General features: G+C 45.3%; 1 long non-coding RNA gene across 1 annotated transcript; it reads left to right on the top strand.

Annotated features, from left to right (window-relative positions):
* The first annotated feature begins 1,988 nt into the window (after nt 1-1,988).
* Nucleotides 1,989-3,465, top strand: LOC123094890 (uncharacterized). Its single transcript, XR_006446027.1, has 3 exons — nt 1,989-2,614; nt 2,695-2,822; nt 2,908-3,465. It is a non-coding gene; the product is annotated as an uncharacterized lncRNA (long non-coding RNA).
* The last annotated feature ends 2,104 nt before the right edge of the window (nt 3,466-5,569 follow it).

The following is a 5,569-nucleotide window of genomic DNA, read 5'->3' as shown; positions in this document are numbered from 1 at the left end:
TCCTCTTCCTCTTGCCGGCCGCGGCCTTGGTCACCTTCTCCGCCGCCAACCGAGATCGCGCAGTAGCGTTGGCGCCGGGAGCGCGAGCCTTGGCGGCGGAGGTTGTCGGATTCCCGCCCTGCACGGCAATGTTGCCCTGCCGCTTGCGGGCAGGCGCGGTGCTAGCTTGAGCGACGGCGGGGCCAACATGGTCGGCGACGAGATCCGCCCGAGGGGAAGGGGCATGCGCGACCTCGACGATGACGGGGGGCAACTGAGAATCGTCCATGGCGGCGAGGGACGGCCGTGGAGGATGCACCAGAGCGTGCGGCGGCTGGGCAATGATGGCGGAGGGTGGGGGAGCGGGAAAGGACGCGCGGAAATGTCTCTTCCGCCAAATCTCGCTGCGAATAGGGGCTAAACTCGGGTCGGCCTCCCAGCCCGTGAAACTAGATATTGGGGAAGAAATTTTGCCGCGCCCCGCAAAAATATTTGCGGGCCGGGGCGGAAGCGGGATCTGATCGGGCAGGTTTTCTCGCCCCTACGGTTATTTTGCGGGCCGGGGCGGGATGCGGGGTCTGCTAGAGTGCTCTTACGAGCTGGCCCACCCCATCATACATCAATAGATGCGAGCGGTTTCTTTTGAACGCCGACTAGCGGGCGGTGATTGGCGGCGTGCTGGACGGCGAGGTGCTCGGCGGAGAATTCTCATCGGATAATTCCCTCGCTCCCCTCTCCATCTCTCCCCCGTCCTCTCGTGCGACTCGGAGACCGACAGCCGCAGCGGTGATGGAGCGTACAACGATTTTGCGGCGGCGACCAATCCCAAATCCATCCCACTGCTCAGTCGGATAAGGCGCTTGCGACAACCAACATTCACCGAACCAGATTTTCCATTTCCTCGACAGGCGGCTCCAGCACAGGTTCTCCACGTTTCTCACGCTCCCTCTTCTTCTCTCTGCTTCCCTTCCAACCCCAGCTCACCCTGCTGGATCTGAATGATTGCCTTGCAGGAATAAAAGTGCGCCCTATGTCCAGAAGCTATGCCACGGCCGCCTACAATTCCACCCAGGATATAGCTAACTTGCATGCATGTTTGATTCTGATCTTTTCCCAATATGTCCTGTTCATTCAATTTTATACGGTCATATTTTAGCTAGGCTCCATATATCCATAGTTGCAAAACAATTCTTCAGATTTCCTTGGTAAAATTTCTGGAATATTACATAATATTGGCTGTGGCATCATAAGCATTTGTTTATCCCCTAGTATAAAAATACCAAAGTGAGGTCTCTATACATACATACGAGAAGCACCTCTTTAATTAGTAATTTGCTGGTAGAAACATCGATCGGTTATTACTGGACATGAAGTAGCTTTTACAAATGCAATAGGTAATTGCGTGGAAATTGTTCTGAGAAATTGTTGTCGAGATAGGTAATTACATACTTGAGAACAGTTGCTCTTTAAGATTTCTTGAGCTTTATTCCGGGTGCTCAAGTGAAGCAATTGCTTCTTACTGAAGGGTCTGTTTCTTTCTTGGACGGGTCAGGTTGTTCCTGTTTTCTCTTTCATTCAGATGTACCTTGGATTTGTAAATCAGAAAGTCTGATGCTCAACGAGATTCAGGTCGCGCTAAGACATCAACAATCAGTGCCGACAAGCCTCCACTATCTATTGCAGAAATGAAGAACCGTGTTGATTGCTTATCCTGAATATGATTTTGGGCAAATAGGACCTGACTAGCTTCTAAATCTGCTGAACTGTACTGATCATAGTGTGAAACTAATTTGCTTTTTCTCTTCTAAAGGCCATCTCACGTTCGCAATGATTCATAATTTGCCAGAGGAGGTGGCTCAGTTGGAAGTTATGTTCAGTTTCTTGATTCTTATGCTAATTCTCTGTCCATTTGTAAGACGGCTGGTGATGTTCAGAATAATAAGGGAAGTGCCTTGCACCTGAATGTCAAATGAAAAGTAGAGCTGAAGGTTGTGGTATGTATCCTTGCCATGGTGGCTCCTTGCTGATACAGGCTTTTATATTTGAATGCTCGCTACTCTCGCACATATATAGATTTTTCATTATAGATGCAAATTTGGAGCCGCTTAAATTTGCTTGCCTGTCGTTTTACTTAGCAATCTGCAAGAAAAAGCAAGACACCATAGATTGCTTGGCAATAAAGATCGACCTAAATTAGCAATTTGTGTGTAGCCTTAGAAATCTATATATTTATTAAATTCTAAGTTACTTGTGCTCGCGTCCTTAATGAGATGGTTGCTTTGCCTTATGATCAAATTTTCAATTGCTAATGGTGACTACATTAGACTGTTTAAGCAACTAAGCAACTCAAGTTCCATGGTGACTACAAGTCATGAGTGGCCGCTGCACTATTCTTGTATGTTCTTCTATTTTCAATGGAAGCATTCAATCATTTTTTTTTCTCTCGCAGAAGTTTATATACCTAGAAGGGGAGCCTTGGCGCAGTGGTAAAGCTGCTGCCTTGTGACCATGAGGTCATGGGTTCAAGTCCTGGAAACAGCCTCTTACAGAAATGTAGGGAAAGGCTGCGTACTATAGACCCAAAGTGGTCGGACCCTTCCCTGGACCCTGCGCAAGCGGGAGCTACATGCACCAGGTTGCCCTTTTTAGAAGTTTATATACCTCTCCATGGATCATTCAGGTGTAAAAATATGGATTTTCACTTTTGACCTGCAGTATTTGACGGTCTCTATGTGGAGGGTTTCAGAACTTTCTCTAGGCGCAGACCTGAATACTAGCAGTACACGCTTGCAACTAGCAAAAAATGCAAGATGCAGGGTCGCGTTTTCTTTTTCCAATGCATGGTAATGAAGCCTGTTAATCCTCAAGTGTTATATGTGCGCTTGTGTGTTGGTATACTTCGGAGAACTGAAAATATTTTGTTTTCAGGTATCTGTTCAGATGGATGACCGCTAATTTATGTGGGATAGGAATGTCTTCATATTTGTGGTGGGTACAAGTAATATTAAATTGAAATTTAAGGCCCTCTTTTCATTACAACCAGTGGCAAAATTTAGGTTTTGGTGAGAAGAAAGGTGAACCTAATGGCTACAGCACTATCAAGAAGAATGTTTCAATCGCTGGAGAAATTGAGGAACAAATGATGGCTGGTGTGGCGAACATCGAGGGATTTTTTGGATCATGCTTTGATTTAACCAATACTCCGTCCGTCCCAAATTAGTTGAGTTAGATTTGTCTAACACTAAAACTGTCTAGATACATTCGTATCTATATAAATCTGAGTCAAGTAATTCAGAATAGAGGGAGTATATGTTTGGCGTTACTAGATCAAGACCTGAGTGAGGTTCTAGCTAAAATGAATATGTTAAATGCAAAAAAGAGATTTCAGAATCATAATGAATTTTGGAGCGCCTGAGAAGGTACAAGTGTTAACTACATGCTGGGCTATACGAGCGACCATAGATAAACTGCTTCACTCTTCTGCTTAATTAATGGATGAGGTAAATCATTTGCCTCCCTCTCGACAAAAGAAAATTGCATCCACCGGACCTAGCTATATAGCTAGGCGCAGCCGAGCGCGCCTTACCGTCTTAGTAGTCATATAAGGAATATTCTTTCATTAAAATTTCTAGGCCTGATACCAAGTGTACCGTCGTACGTAAGTAATTGGACAAGCAGTTGTTGAGGTGGCGAAATCAACAGCACACACAACCCTACATCATGTTGAATCACTCCTTTGCACCTACCTACAAGGCCCCAACGAGTATAAAGCTCTTAGAAATTACATGTTGAAACTGCAATCTTGCCCATTTTCTCATTGATGCCGCTGGGTGTAGATAGAAGTGACACTAGCTTGGCCTAAGATGATGATCATTGCTAGGCATGGGATGCACCAGGATCACGAGTTCGAGTTGAGAGCACGTACACGAGCGGATCCAACAAGCTCTTTGTACCAGCGTTGGCCAGGAGACTTCCTTCAACTCCTTCGATATGCCGAGATCACGCTGATCATTTTCACGATGACGGTCGAGCTCGAGCAACACACCATACATGTGCGCTATGACACCAAATACATTTACCAGATTAGCCAAGGTTGCCTCACTCTTGGCAAGCCAGCATAGAAGACGGTGATTGTAGCACGCGATGCTCGTCTCATTGGAGACATGCGTGATGAGTAGGCAATACCATGAGACTGTAAATTGGCCGTGTACCGGACTAAATTTCACCTCAGGCCAATAGTGGGACACTTCATACAAGCATTAGATTACAATGAATCTCAGACTAGCACGCTCTTCGAAAGAGCAAAACTTGTGACCAGCCGTCACAGGCACACAATCATTTTTAGAGTGAATTCCATTTTTTACCTTGTAGTTGTACATTTGTGACACATATTACCCTATTTAGCGGAACTTTTATCGAAATGTCAGATTTTGGAGACTTTTAACACGGTTTTACCCCAGTTTTACATTTTGTTTGTTTATGGTCGATAGCATCGGCATGTTGCGTCATTGATTTGTAAAAAAAAATGTAAGGATCGGAGGGCATCATTGACGATCTTGTCCAAGCTTCTCTTGTCTATCTGTTCCACTCCTTGTGGTCGTCCACATGTTTTTGAATACAGGGCGTCACCTCACACCTTACCTGATGGACACGCATCAAAAAATAAGGGTCCAAAGATTTCAATAGGGGTATTCTAGACGAATTTTCACTCGAAGGGGTAATTAGTGTCACAAATGTATAAATATGGGGTAAAAAGTGGAATTCACTCTCATTTTTACATATACAAAACTATAGGCATTCTCTGTTTCTGAAGTACACTGATGCTCAACTAAAAAAGTGGCAACGAGCTAAGTTCAAAAGAATCACAGGTACCTCGTCTTCCATCTAAGCAATAAATACAATTGAAGCAAGTGTTGTATGCACAGGTGGGCGTCAACTCGGACGATAAAATGTTTATCTTGCCTTACTAGTAAAAAAAATCATCTCATGAAAAGTGCACTGCTTTGCTTGTTGAGCTCTCGTTGGTCAGTGCTGCCACCATACCTACAAGAAAATACGATGTTCAGCAAAACCATTGAAAGATGGCATGAACAGATATATAGAAACGAATACAGAAATCTACACATATCCGCCAAATTTGATACCGAGGGCCAGTTCTTTTTGCGCAGAATTCTACAGAATCATGATTTTGAAAATTTCTTAGACTCTGTCGTCCAGTTCTTTTCTAACATTGCAGTACGAGATTGTGGATTGAGTTGTGTCATTGTGTGTTGAAATGTCGGTATTCCCCTTAAGCCCTTTGTTGTTTTAAACAGTATCTACCACTACCACTCATCGTCCTCACATTAGCATTGAACAACAACATTCATTCATCGAATAACATTATTTATCCGGTAGCAAAAAATGACAGTAGAAAAGACAGGAGAAAGGGAGTTGGGCTATCGTCGCCCCCCCCCCCCCCCCCGCGTCGTCTCCTCTGAGGCGACTCGGGGGTTGCCCTAACCACCGCCGCCGCCACCCCTCCCTCCCCCTTCCCTACCCTCCGCCGTCGCCCGAGGTGCCCTCCGGCACGCACGCGCGACACCGATGA

Source organism: Triticum aestivum, chromosome 1B (genome assembly GCF_018294505.1).
Source record: "Triticum aestivum cultivar Chinese Spring chromosome 1B, IWGSC CS RefSeq v2.1, whole genome shotgun sequence".
Classification (NCBI taxonomy): Eukaryota; Viridiplantae; Streptophyta; class Magnoliopsida; order Poales; family Poaceae; genus Triticum; species Triticum aestivum.
The sequence above is the reverse complement of the archived record's forward strand: the minus strand, read 5'-3'. Positions and strand labels throughout refer to the sequence as shown.